Below are 13,997 nucleotides of genomic sequence, written 5' to 3'. Positions count from 1 at the left end.
GGACATTCAGTACACCACCACACGCACCATTGGCGTCACGTAGTTCCTGGAAGTTTTGGCACTAGCAATAGTGGAGAAAAACCCACAAAAACCCACCCAAGCAAGTCTGATAGGAAGCTGCTGGAAAAGAAAGTCCTCTTTACCTTTCAGATGGAAAGTCAATGATTGTGTGGAATTTCCCCCGCACAGCTGCGGGGCCTTCTTCCACGTCCATGTCCCTGCTCTCTGTCACAGCGGCAGAGCTGCTGTGGCCTCCCCTCTGTGCCTGTGCCTCCTCCAGGGTGAGCAGCTTGGTGGCAGGAGAAGACACCCGCACAGACTTGGGCCCTGATGAAGAACTGCACCCTGGAAGGGAAGACCACAGCTAAGAGGGAGGATCAGAAAGCAGCGGCACAGCCATCACACTTCTGGGGGAGGTGCCGCACATCTCTCAGCCTTGCTTATCCGAACCACTGGAAAAAGAGGAGGTCAAAACCCTTCCATCAAGCTTCACCTGCACGCAAAACATCACCATGACAGGGACGGTTTTCTCCTTCTCAACTTTGGGCTTGGACATTCTCCGCATCCAGCCACAGAGGATGCCATATTCTCATCTAAGCCCACAAGTCTGCTGGCCCCCTGATACCAAAGCGTATCTCAACAATCCTGGAGAAGGCCTGCATTTGATCAAGGTGTCTCATCAAGACAAAGCTCATGCAGGAAGACGCTCACCTGCTCCATCTCCGACGCCTGATGTGGAGCTGGAGCAGAAGAGGACGTCGGTGTGGTTGATGAGGAATTCCACCACATCCGACTGCCTCTGCAGTTCCTCGCAGGCAGCTCTTCCACTGGCGCAGGCAGCCTCGTTCTGCTGGGATCTGTAGAAAAGGCAGATTGGAGAAGTCATTGACCCGAGATCGTTTCCCCACGTTTGGGCATTTGGGCAGCCAAAGGCTGTCCAGTTGGGCTCTGGAGACTTCCGCAGTGGGCAAGCACTGATGCCACTGAAGACATTCTCCCTGGTGATCAAGGACACACCAGCCCCATTTGACAAAACCAAGAGACCACAAATTGTCCTCCTCTCCAAAGTGTGCCCGTGGGGAGAACAGATCTAAGCCTTGTGCTGAGACGGAAAAAGAAGTTTACCTGAAGAGGTTGGGAGCCCACACAATCGCTAAATTCTTAGTGGGCATCATTGTGGCGGAGCAGCTCCCAGCGAGACAAGCCAAGTGTCTCATCAGATACTCCAGCGTCCTGGAAAGCAAGAGCCAAACCTTCAGCACCACTGAGCACGCCGTGCTGCAATTCACAAAACAAACCTCAAGAAATGCCACTGCTTGTTCTTGCTACTGTCACGGAATAGGAAGCAGATCAAGCTTTCCCAAGTGCCACGCTGCAGCACCAAGCCCCAGCACAGTACAGCCGCAGCCATCAGCTGCACCAGCCGTGCCCCCGTGCCCAGGAGCTGACCCAATCCATTCACCCCACGCAGACATCCAGCCACTTCAACACACACAGGCATCACGTTGCCAGCGTGAGACAAAGCCTGCCATGGCGTCATCGCCCTCTGAAGTGCAGCAGGGCTGAGCTCCCCAGACTGAGGGCAGCAGTTTTCTGACCTGTAGTGAGGCGCGGGCAGCTGCTGGATGACCTCCTGCATGCTGAGCAACCGCTCCTCATCGGTACCGGCACAAACAGCGTCCTGGAAGAAAGCAGAAAGGGACTGAGACACAGATCAGCAGAGATTCCTGCTGCAGGGTCGGCAACTATGGGGATGGAGCGCTGTTGCTCAGCACCGAGGTGGATTTTATGGCTTCCAACAGGCAGAAAAGCTGGGGAACACATCGGCATGCAGCTGGTGCCATCAAGGCCAAGCAGTCCAAGCACTGGGCCGCCTGAAAGCCTGATCGACTATGCAGCTCAACTCCTCGCAAGCACTGTTAATACCTCACATGGTTACCTCCTGGGACCACCACAGGTGACATCGGTATGCTGCAGGATGTGGCAAAGACATGTGAGTCAAGCGCATGGAGCTAACAGAAAAAGGGCCTCAGAGCTGCAGAGGGCACTGCTGCTCCCATCTCCCACATTTCCAATGGCAGGATGCACACACCTGGTGTTGTGGTGCACCCGGTGTGCAGGAAGCATGAGCTGCTTGTTGTACACAGACACCCACTGGATGTCCATCAAAACCCCAACTTCAACAGAAAAAAGACCAAAAAAAGGTGCGCAGGCGTGTGTGGATGGGAAAGGCCACGACGAGGGACATGAAGGCCATTGCCTTGTGCTTACCGAGAACTTGCCATGCAGCTGCTCGCTCAGCAGAGGGCTCGGGAGCTCCCTGAAGTACATCTTGCACAGGGAGCTCACGCTGTGAATGTCCCGGACGGTGAGCTCCGGAATCTGCTCCGACTCAAATTCATGGCTGGAGAGAAGGACACAAAAACAGAGGGCTTGGAGAAAGAGGAAAACAACTCCAAAGCAAGACAACATACAGTCAAGAAGCACTCTTACCGCAGCTTCTGGATCTTGGACGCCACGCCGGACAGGCGGTAGATCCCCTGCACCACGCCGTGCTGCTCAATGAACTCAGCGCAGCTCTGCACGACCTGGGGGACTACAGAACAAGGGCCAGCGCTTAGCTGAGCTCCTGATTCAAGTCCTGCTTCAGCCGCTGCCCCTGTCACATCCCATCCACTAAGCCCAGCCAGGCTACTGCTTGCCTCCTCCTAACAGGAGAAAGAAGGCTGTCGCAGACGGCGCAGACAGGCAGGAGCCGGGGAGGAAACTGGACACGGACGTGTTCTTGGCTTTCAAGAAATGCCACAACCTGCCAAGCAGCCTGCAGAAAGTAATTCTGGGGAAGCCAGAGACACTGCCACAAGTCCCATCACAGCTCCCACCGCAATGGAGGCGTGAGACCTCATGTCCAGAAGAGCTAGGAAACTGACGCACTACACTCTCTTGGGCCAAAAGGCTTCCTTGGTTTTCAGGCTAGCGTAGGATTGGTTTACACCTTTGGCTTTAAGCAAATACAAGTGTGCCGGTCTCCTATGAGCATTAGCCTCAGCTTCCCTTTCAGCCTTCAACTCCCACCTCACGCTTCTCCACCGCTATCAACCTGCCCCTTGCTAGACACGATCTCCCTTTCTTTCATCTTGTCATGCCCAACAGAGGGAGGAAGCTCTCAGGAACGGGCTGTTCCTTACCATCACGGCCAGAGTGGAGAAGATGCTCTCCCAGGTCACAGCCAAACACCCCTTCCTTCTCCTTCTCCTTCTCCAGCTCCCGCTGCTTCGGTTCCTTTGGGCGGGCCTTCATGAAGGAACGAAGGAAGCTGAGGAGCTTGCCACGCTTCTTTGGCACTGCACAACAAAAGGAAGAAACCAGTTCATTTCAGGTTGGGCTCAGTGCGACCAGGCTGAGCGGAAACACATGCTACAGAGCACGTCAAAGTAGCAAGAACATTGCCAACACTGCATTCTACAAGGATTCGAGCATTTGCCCAAGCCCTCATTCTCACTGCCTACAAAACAGCAGCCCTACGCCCCATGGGATGCAGGAAGGATCATCAACACAGAGGAGAACGTGGGATGGATCAAGGAGGTATTCAACACAGAACACACCCAGAAAAAGACTCCATTTGACTTCCCCGTGCCATCACGTGTAACATCCGTACCTGGCTTTGGCGCTGAGTTGATGAGGGCCTCAGGAATTTTTCCACTAATGAGCTCCACGCACTCACCGGGGAAGAACCCAACCTGTAAGAAGAAAAGAAAGAGTGATGGAATACTGGCTGCAGCGTTTCTCAGGCCTCGACTGTTGCACCAACAAAGAATGGCCTGCACAAAAGTAATCCTCGTCCAGCATTTGCAGCCAGAAGACCTACAAAAGCAATACTTGGTTCCGGAGAAGATGGCTCTGTCCTCTGTGCTTGTACGAAGGACAGAGATGGTCAACTCCTGACTGCCTATTGAGCACGAGAGGCTCTTGCTTTTAAGTCACATGAGGAGACAGTTTCCCACCCAAGCCCAGAGCCAAAGGGAAAGACCTCTGACAGCAACACAGGGAAACTGTTGACGTCCAGAAGCCACCCTGTGCAGGACGAGCAGCTCGAAGCGGACGTTCCTCACTTGACTGCAATTGCGCCCAGGAGTCTGAAGCTTGTGCCTACCTGAAAGCCACGCTTGCCTCTCCACCAGGGGCTCTGCTCCTTTGCTGGCATAGCAGTAATGCACACCAGGTCTCCCACCTGCAAGAGATTGCAACATCAATCCCAGCGTCAGCACAGCTGGGAGGAAAGCACAGCTGAGATGGCACCCTTCTTCTGCACTGCCAAAGAGCGCACAGATTGAGAGCAATTGCACCGGGGCAGCTCTTCAGGCATTTCCTGTGGGAAAGCTGAACGTGGAGGTACAAGAGTCACTGCCTTACACACCAGACAGAATACAGTGCAAGCATGCCAAATGAAACCATCTTTTAGACATGGCTGAAATTCTCCCTGCATCCAACCCAGTGCAAGTCCTATCTGGACCTGCATCTTCTGGGCTTCGCCTCACAAGGCATTCTGAAGGTGTCTGAGAATATTCCTGATGCATTCACACGTTATACTCTTCTGTCCGTGACAACAAGGAACGCCTTCTTTATCTGCTTACCTCCAAGGAGAGCTCATCCGCTGCCTGGGCAACGTATCTCTTAATAACATGGCCAGCAGCAATAGCTGGAATATTAAGAGATGACTCCTCATCGACCAGCAAGGGCTTCCCCTGGTTCTCAGGCTGAAACAGAGAGCACAGGCCACGGTGAGGAGCTGAGGACAAACAAGGAGGATTTCAGGGTGCCATCTACATGCCACTAGCAAGGAAATGAAGCTTTTAAGGCAGCTCTTCAGGGACACCGAGAGAGCCGGAAGGATGCTCTCTCTCTTGAAAAGCAGGAGAGCACACCGGTGGCTCATTCTGCTGGCTCAAGGCAGGGAACAGAGACCAAGCAGAGCTTCACACTGTACCTCCGTCAACGCCCGGTCAGGCCCACGGCTGATCTCGCTGCTCGCGATGCCCATCACAGCAGGCGCGACAAGCTGCAACAGAAAAGAAACACATTTCCTGTGCTCACACAGCACTGGATCAAGAGACTTCTTCAGAACTACTTCTAGAAACAACAACTGTGTGCAGTCTATTCAAATGGGACAGCCGTTGCAATACGCAGCACTGGACCAAGTCGCTGTCCCTCTGCTAGCAGATGGGGACTCTGGCACAAAGCAGCAGATGCATTTGCCCGCAGCACGCTGAGAGCGCAGTAGCAGGCCAGGGAGAGGTGTCACTGCTGGGGCTGGAGCTGCTCCCCAGCCCCCGGCTCCCAGCAGCAGCCTCACCACCAGCGCCGGCCGCAGCCTTGCCCACGCATTTCCGCTGCCTGCATCTCTGCTGTGCTCCCTACAGCTGTCGGGCCACACTCACACAGCCAAAGCATGCACGCTTGTGCCCCTGGCTCATGTTCTGCAGCTCTGCACAAACTGCGGCTAGGGCTCTTTGCCTAAGGGATTGCCTTCCTTCACACTAGCTGCTCCCAGCACTACAGGCAGCATCCTGCTGAGGGTTGAGCTGGAGAGGAAGTGACCAGAGCTGCATTTCAGCTGGACGAGGCTGTGTTACTACACACGGTGTGACTTAACACGGGCTGCTGAACCATGTGGCAATACAAAACATGGCACGTACCTGGCAAGAGATCAGAACAAGGTAGAAGAAGATCCTCGAACCCGCAGCCGTTCCTTGTCACTTTGCTCTGATCTTCCGCGAGCAAAAGCTGCACCAAGGGAGCAGGCGGAGGGTGGGGAGGGGAGGGAGAAAGAGCAGGTCAATGAGCCTCCACAATTTAGCAAAGGGAAGAACCAGGGAAGAACCGTGGCACAAAAGCCACCTCGATGGATGGCATTGGACTGGATGGCCCAGGGGAAAATGGCCTCTGACGGTCAAGATGAAGCAATATGATCCTAGGAGCTCCGCCAGCCAGCAGTCCTCAAGCCCTCGCTGCCCACCCGTCTATCCCACACCGTCTCAGCTTACCTACAAGGCACTGCGCAAGACGGGATGAAGACAAAGGGACTCAATCAGTGCACAAGTGCAACAAGCCACGTACTCACGCCGAGCTCAAGCGCTCCAATGAAGGGAAGCAGCACGCGCTGCTCCTCCCCTCATTCTAGCCGCTTAGTGACATCACTAAGGGCCACCCGGCTGCTCCACCATGGACGGACAAGGTGGGGAGGCAAGACCACGTCACAAGACCACAGGATTCCAAAAGGGCACCCCAGCGTTCGAGAAATCAGTGCGTGGTTGGAATCTCAGCCAAATCCTGGAGAAGCTGGCATGGGGTTGTCGGGACCAAAGTGCAGGACCCGGCGCTTGGTGCTGTTGAGCCTCTTGCTGGGCCTATGGCAAATCCACACCAGGGTCCTTCTTTGCATCCAAGGGCGGCTTAGAGCAGTCATCTCTTTCACCTGGATGGAAATAAAGAAAGAGAAACACAGCACTACTACCAGACTGCTTTGCCAATTTCTTTCCCGAGCGTATTTTTGCCTTTTGGCTTCCATGACGACCTCATTTCCTCCTCCTTTTCTTGGGGGGAAGCTGCCCCCCGTGCCTGAGCTTCACATGAAACATGACACTAAGACAAACGCTTGCCCTGGGTGCAGGGTGGCTGTGCTTTGCCAGGTATACTAGCGGGCTAGGAAGCGTCACATGGCAGCTCCAGGCCCAGTCTGCATTCACTCACTGTGGCCACAGCTGCTGCCTCACCGCCAGAACGTATCTGAGGATACAGATGGACGCAGGCACTCCTGCTCCTTCTGCAAAGCCCTCCTCTGCACAGCCCGTTAGCTGCTGCTCGCTGCTATGTCAACCGGGCTCCACTTTACAGCAGCCCTGGGATAAACACGCCTGTACTCTTCCGTGCAGCAGCGAGCTCCAGGGATGAAGCAGCACAGAGGAAACCAACAGAATCTACTGCTGCTGAATCCACCAGCTCCTTCTGCCCACCAAGAGTAATACCAAAGCACAGAACACAAGTGGGATAAGCGCTTCCGCTCGCACACGGACAAAGGGAATCAAAACAGCTTCATCAAGAAGAGCTCGTAGGGTAAACCCAGCCTCAGAGACACAAATGCATCTGGTTCCAGTAAATATGATGGCACCTTGTTGATGAAACGCTGTTCTGCTGCTCGGAGAGCACGAAGCATGCTGTGTTGACAGGCACAGCAGCGCCACGCCCAAGCTGAGCACCAAAACCTCCCCAGCACCCCTGGCCAATGCTGCCAGGGAAATGTGCCGTCTGCAGCTCCACGGGAGCCCGATGTGGCTCGCTGCGTGGACACTGGGGGGCTGTCTTAGTGGGATGCATTTTTCTTCAGGGGGTCTGCTATGATGCTATGATTGGCTTTGACAAGGAAAACCACGCTGGTAACACTCTGATGTTTACTCCTTCTGATAAGCAGTGTTGTAGAGAGAGAGCACCAAGGCTGTTCTCAGGAAAGGGCACAAGAAGCTGGGAGGAAACAGAATTAGGACAGCTGACGTCAACTGGCCAAAAGGATACTGCATACCAGATGACATCAAGTGGAAAGAGGTTGCAACACGATGAGAGTTCATCTTGCTTTCTTCTTCTGATTGGCCACTGCTTGGGAGGTGCTGAGCCACTGCTTCTACATCACTCGATAGATACATTCATATAGATTCATATAGAGGTAGACAGATATACAGACAGACAGACAGACAGACAGATAGATAGATCGATATTCATTACTTCTGTCCTTTTCTCTACCTTTGAAAAGAGATTTCTCTCAACACATGAGTTCTACCTTCCCCTTGCTCCCCCACAGTTCTCTCCCCCATCTCACTGGAAAGTGGGATGGGAGGGAAACATGAAGTGCGCTGGGATCAGGGGGAAATTAAAATGATCTAAAGGTACACAAGCCCACTCTTTCATTTTCCAGAAGACAACCTATGCTGTCAATGAAACATGGCCCTCGCTAGGAACATTTGCAAGGATGCTTTCAGTGACTGAGGGCATCGCACGCCATGAACATCACCCTGCTGACACAAGGGCACTGCAAACACAGCAGCAACTCCTGGCACCAATACCTCCGGGTACAACAAGCACGGGGCATTGGGTTGCTTTGGATGCAGTTTGAGCGCTGAGGTCTTGCAGAGCGCATCATGTCCTGCACCAGGCAGCGCATCTCTCATCTCTCCAAACTTTGGGGCTTTGAAGCTGCACATTGTTTCTTGGGAATTTGTCACACACAACTCCAGAGCACTTCCAGCTCTTCCCTGGCAATTCACGGCTTGCACAGTGCCAAACGCAACCAAGAAAAAAAGGCAAGAAAGAAGCAAAGGCCATGGCTATGCACACAAGCGGCCAGGAAGGGTTCAGCAGGAGAATGAAACCTACACAAGTCAACTCAACAGATTCCAAGGAATTCATTGACATCTGACACAATTTGCAACGCCAGAAGCACTGCCACGCAAACAGCACCGTATTGGGAAAGCAGCACGTCCAAATCAGCCCCCTTGCCCTGCTCTACCCGCTCAGCCCAACACAGAAATCAAACACACAGACTCTCTTGCTTTGGCTCACGGCAGCCATCAAGCTCATGCTTTAGTGACACAGAGAACTCCATCTCCACCTACTGTGTGTCTCGCTAACCACAAGCTTGGCTGGGAGACGTCGCTCAGCCTGACACCACAAGCAGAAAAGAAGCGCACATAAGCAGATGCTCTTATCCACACGTGCAAATCTGGGGGCGAGGAATAAAAGGCTCGCTGGGCCACGGGCAAAGCAGGGAGCAGATGATAGGCAGGAAACAGGAAGGAGTTCAAGACCAGCTCTCCTACACCAAAGACAGGGAGAGCTGAGTCAGCACCACGGGAGGACTTACGACACAGCTTGAGAGCTTACAGAGACCTGAGGTTGCCAAAGGAGGCCGCCAGGGTAACTCTCACCATTCTTTTGCAGGGCTCTCACGGATGCTTGCGATGCTGACTTCCACTGCCTATGGCACTGGTAGAAAGCCCAGGTGACAAATGCTCACTCTGTCTGGGTAACGCTTCCGTGCTTCCATGGTTATCACTGAAACAAAAGGAAAAAAATAAAAAGCATGCAACCCTATGAAATTTGCCTCTCTACTGCTGCTGTCAGCGTGACATTCAAGTCTGTCTTCCACACAGCTCCATCTGAGTGCCAAAAAGAAACACGTACAGAGATGCTTAGAAGATTCTTTGTGCAGATACAAATGCAGGGTGCATGCGTATTCTCTACAGCAAGAAACATTAATTTCTCAAGCAGTAGTATGAAAGGTCAATGAAAAGGAAATAGATGATGAACCCCTTTCATAGAAGAAGTCCTTGCTAAGCCTCTCCCCATCAAAAAGGAAGCCTCCGGGCATTGTTAGCAGCAGTTCCCAGAACATCTTGCACCACAAAATGCAGCACGCTCCTTTTTTTCCACAGGCCCCTCATTTCTCTCATCGGCATCAGATTCACTCCACTTCAAATATACGCATCAGAACAGCCCTTCAGTTTGGCTGAGGTAGGAACCCACTGCTGGGATGTCCCCCACTCCCGTTCCCCACTATGTCCAGCACTGGTGGAAAGTGGGGAAAGGAAGAGCAACTGCTATCACCTACCCAGACATCCGCAGGGCCTTCCATACAGTCTCACATCACAGGGAGAAGCGGGAGAGCTCTCGTGGCACAAAGAGTGCACTTTGGCCACAAGAACCCCAGGCAATGCTACAGGCTTGGGGCAGAGTGGCTGGAAGACTGTGGAGAGGAAATGGACCTGGGGGCGTTGATTGACGCTAGACTGAACACTGCCAGCAGTGTGCCCAGGAGGCCAAGAAGGCCAATGGCATCCGGGCTTGTATTAGAAATAGTGTGGCCAGCAGGAATAGGGAAGTAATTGTCCCCCTGTACTCAGCACTGGTGAGGCCGCACCTCGAGTACTGTGCCCGGTTTTGGGCCCCTCACGGTAAGAAAGACATCGAGGCCCTGGAGCGTGTCCAGAGGAGGGCAACAAAGCTGGTGAGGGCTCTGGAGCACAGGCCTTATGAAGAGCGGCTGAAGGAGCTGGGATTGCTCAGTCTGGAGAAGAGGAGGCTCAGGAGAGACCTTATTGCTCTCCATAACTACCTGAAGGGAGGCTGTAGTGAGCTGGGGGCCAGCCTCTTCTCTCGGGTGACTAGTGATAGGACTAGAGGGAATGGCCTCAAGCTGCGCCAGGGAAGATTCAGGCTGGACGTTAGGAAATTCTACTTGTCTGAAAGGGTGGCCCGGCACTGGAATGGGCTGCCATTCCAGAGAGGTGGTGGAGTCATCAAACCTGGTGGTGTTCAACGAGCGTTTGGATGCTGTGTTGAGGGACATGGTTTAGCCAGAACCATTGGTGAAGGGCGAACGGTTGGACTGGATGATCCTGTGGGTCTTTTCCAACCTTAGCGATTCTAGGATTCTAGGAAAGCTCGGAGAAGGCTGGAGAAATCAAGGTTGCCTCTAAGGTGCTGCTTTCAAACAGAGTGAGTTGTTGGGCATGAGACGGGAAAGACAAGGTTCCAGTTTCAAAGGCTTCCAATCCCCATGGATCTGGCTGTCTGCAAAGACAACAGCTGCCTGCTTTCCAGCAGGGTGATGCTCACCCAGCAAAGCACTCACCCAGCAGATGCCTTTCCTACAGTCACAGCATCAGCAAGGTAGGAAAAGACCTCTGAGATCATCCAGTCCAAACACCCACCTACCACCAATATTTCCTTCCCACTAAGCCACATCCCTCAGTGCAACATCTAATGTCCCTTGAACACCCGCAGGGACAGGAACTCTATCACCTCACTGGGCAGCCCCCTCCAGCGGCTGACCACCCACTGGGAGAAGTTCTTCTTCACATCCAACCTCAATCTCCCCTCATGCAACCTGAGGCCATTCCCTCTAGTCCTAGCACTAGTTCCATGCGAGAAGAGGAACATCCCCACCTCCACATAACCTCTTGTCCGTCACATAACTGGACAGAGGGAGATGGTCTTCCCTGTGCCTCCTTTTCTCCACACTAAGGAATCCCACTTCCCCCAGCCGCTCCCCATCACACTTGAGCTCTAGACCCCTCACAGCTTCATTGCGCTTCTCTGGACACACTGCAGGCTTTCAGGGTCCCCCTTCTAGTCAGGGGCCCAGAACTGAACACACTACTCAAGGAGAGGACTCACCAGTGCTGAGTACAGTACAGTGGCGATGATCACTTCCCTGCTCCTGCTGCCTCCGGCCCTTTGCAGTGCACTTCCACTCTAAACCGTTCTTTCTGCGCTACCGCTCGGATCCTCCCTTAGGGCTGGAGCTCAAGAGGTCAACACAACACAAAGAACACAACGTGCAACTGGAAGGCATGTCTCAAAGCCTGAAGAGTGAGAACGGGACCCTGCAGTTAGAGACTCTGAGAAGGGCCTCACAGGATGCCTGGGGAAGGGGACCTGCAAGTCGGACGCAAGGGAAGAGCAACAGAAACTTCCCTAAAGAAGTTACAGAAATCTTCACTAAGGTATGCTTAGCTGTGTGGCTATCGGGGATGCCTGGTAGAGCCAAAATGCAGCCCTAAGTTTAAAGCAAGAGCTACGGCTAGCCCACTCAGGGTAAAGCCTCATATCCCTTGGAGGATATGCAACTGGAGAAGGAGAAAAGAAACCATAGATAACTTGTGGATTTCGGATTACTAATTGAATGTGAATCCAAATTCAATACTCCAATCTTGCCGATGAAAACTTGGATAGCAAGTGCTATAGTTTAGTACAAGATTGGAGGGCAAGTAATAGAACTGTTGAATGTATTCACTCTGTGGCAGCAAATCCATACACTTTAGTAACTAAGTTAGGGAATGAGTAGGTGGAGTTTGCCTTCTGCATGTGAAGGATGCCTTTTCTGCCTGGTTTGGCCAAAGGAAGCCTAAGGTGATTTGCCATTGAATAGGAGAGCCCCAGTCCGGGACAAAAAAGACTCCATTCACCTGGACAGTGTTAGCCAGGGCTGTGAGAACAGCCCAAGGATTTTGGAGAACTGCTCAACTCGGGAGCCTGAGATTTGGGTTCCTCCATCCCACGGTGGATCTTGACTGCAGCATGTGGATGCCACAGAAACAAAGAGGGCTGTGTGCAATGGACTGCGAATGTGCTGAATTTCTTTGTTTCAATGATGATCGCCTTTCTCAACAGAAGGCACCAAGAACTCAACGGCAAGGGACCTATCTGGGAGAGGAGATTACAGCTGGACTTGGAACCTCAAGGACTGCCAGGAAAGAAGCCATCTGCCAAAGCCCTGAGCCACAAAGTGCCGAGGAACTCCGTACATTCTCAGGAATGACAGCAGTGTGCCAACTGTGGATACACAGCTACGGACTGTTGGTAAAGCCCCTTCATGAAGTAAGTAAGAGATGGCCAGAGTGCTTGAGGGCGGTGGCTGCACCAGTGCTCAACATTCAAGAACCTGGTAAATTTACGCTAGGCCAAAGAATAACAGTTTTAATATCTGATGCAGTGTCTACTGTATTGGAGGTAAAAGGGGGCATTGGCTCTCACCCCCAGAGGGTCCTGAAATACCAGGCCATCCTGGTACAGCAGGATGATGCAGAAATAACTGTAACTAATATTGTCAACCCAGCATCTTTCCTTTGCGGAACTCCTGGAGAACCAGTATTTCAGGACTGCTTGGAAACAACTGCGGCTATGGACCTTTGCCAGTCGGACCCGAAAGATGAATCCTTAGAAGATGCAGAAGACACCTGGCTTACTGATGCAAGCAGGTTGGTGAGACAAGGAAACCGTAAGGCAGGATATGCAGGAACTGCTACTGACAAGGTCACCGAAACACAACCATGACCTGGGGGGACTGTCTCTAGGAAGCCTGAAATAAGTGCCTTGACAAGAGCCTGACATAGACGCACAGATGCTAATTGTGGAGATGGGATGCTACATGCTCATAGGACCACCTGAAGAGAGTGAGGATTGCTCACGCACAAGGAAAAACAGCCTGATGTAAATCAACAAAGAGCGTGGCTATCATCCATTGTCAAGGACATCAGAAAGGGAACACCGTACCGGAAAGTGGAGAGAAGATGGTGGATCAGGGAGCAGAACAGGTCGTTGAAGAGGGCTTTAATTCCAGACCGTAAGCTTAAAATTGCTGAACCTGAGTCAAAACGTGTAAAATGTTTTAAAGTGGATAGCAATCTAATTAATGATTTAGAAGGAAGAGAGCAGGCTGACAGATGGACATGTTGTTTTGCCCTTTGGTATTTTATAGAAATTGGTTCTAAGGGAGGATAAGAAAATGTATTGGGCAAACGGACATTACAAAGTACAGATCCTAGTACCAGGAAATGGGTTCAAGTGGGCCTATTGGGAAAGATAACCTTCCAGGGCAACAGTGACAAAGTGACTTCCTGAAACCCCCAAGAAAAGGGGGGGATCGCTGGATGTTGGCACTAACTGATAGCTTTTGGGGATGGCCAGAGGTATTTCCCTGGAGGACTCCTAAGGCTCGGGAAGCAACGAAAATGCTGTTACATGCTGTTAATTCCAAGGTTCGGGGTTCCTGTAGCAATCTCAGCAGATCGAGGCCCACATTTTTGCCAAAGTGGTCCAAGAAAGAAGCACATGACTGGGAATTGATTGGCAATTACACACACCTTATAGTCCGCAGTCATGCGGACAGGTGGAAAAAAATGAACCACCTGATAAAATTACAGATAGGAAAACTTGGCCAAGAGGCTGGGATTCCCTGGCTGCAGGCACTGCCTTTGGCACTTCTGAGAATTCGGACTAAACCCCGAACCAAGGAAGGATTAAGCCCACATGAGATTCTTTATGGGCGACCTTATACTGTACAAAAGGAAATCTCTATACAGGTGGGGGATAAGGTGTTGAGTGAATATATGGTCAGCTTGGCAAAGCAATTAAAGAAAATTGAACAAGCAGTATTCGGTGCCAGG

The 13,997-nt window shown here is 52.2% G+C and overlaps 1 long non-coding RNA gene across 1 annotated transcript; it reads right to left on the bottom strand.

Moving 5' to 3' along the window:
- Positions 1–797: 797 nt before the first annotated feature.
- Positions 798–2,091, bottom strand: LOC121108440. The gene is made up of 3 exons (XR_005842952.1): positions 1,599–2,091; positions 1,126–1,233; positions 798–857 (listed from the first exon to the last, which is right to left on the bottom strand). It is a non-coding gene; the product is annotated as an uncharacterized LOC121108440 (long non-coding RNA).
- Between the last annotated feature and the right edge of the window lie 11,906 nt (positions 2,092–13,997).

This window comes from Gallus gallus, chromosome Z (assembly GCF_016699485.2).
Source record: "Gallus gallus isolate bGalGal1 chromosome Z, bGalGal1.mat.broiler.GRCg7b, whole genome shotgun sequence".
Classification (NCBI taxonomy): domain Eukaryota; kingdom Metazoa; phylum Chordata; class Aves; order Galliformes; family Phasianidae; genus Gallus; species Gallus gallus.
Note: the sequence above shows the minus strand (reverse complement) of the source record. Positions and strands in the feature narration are given on the sequence as shown.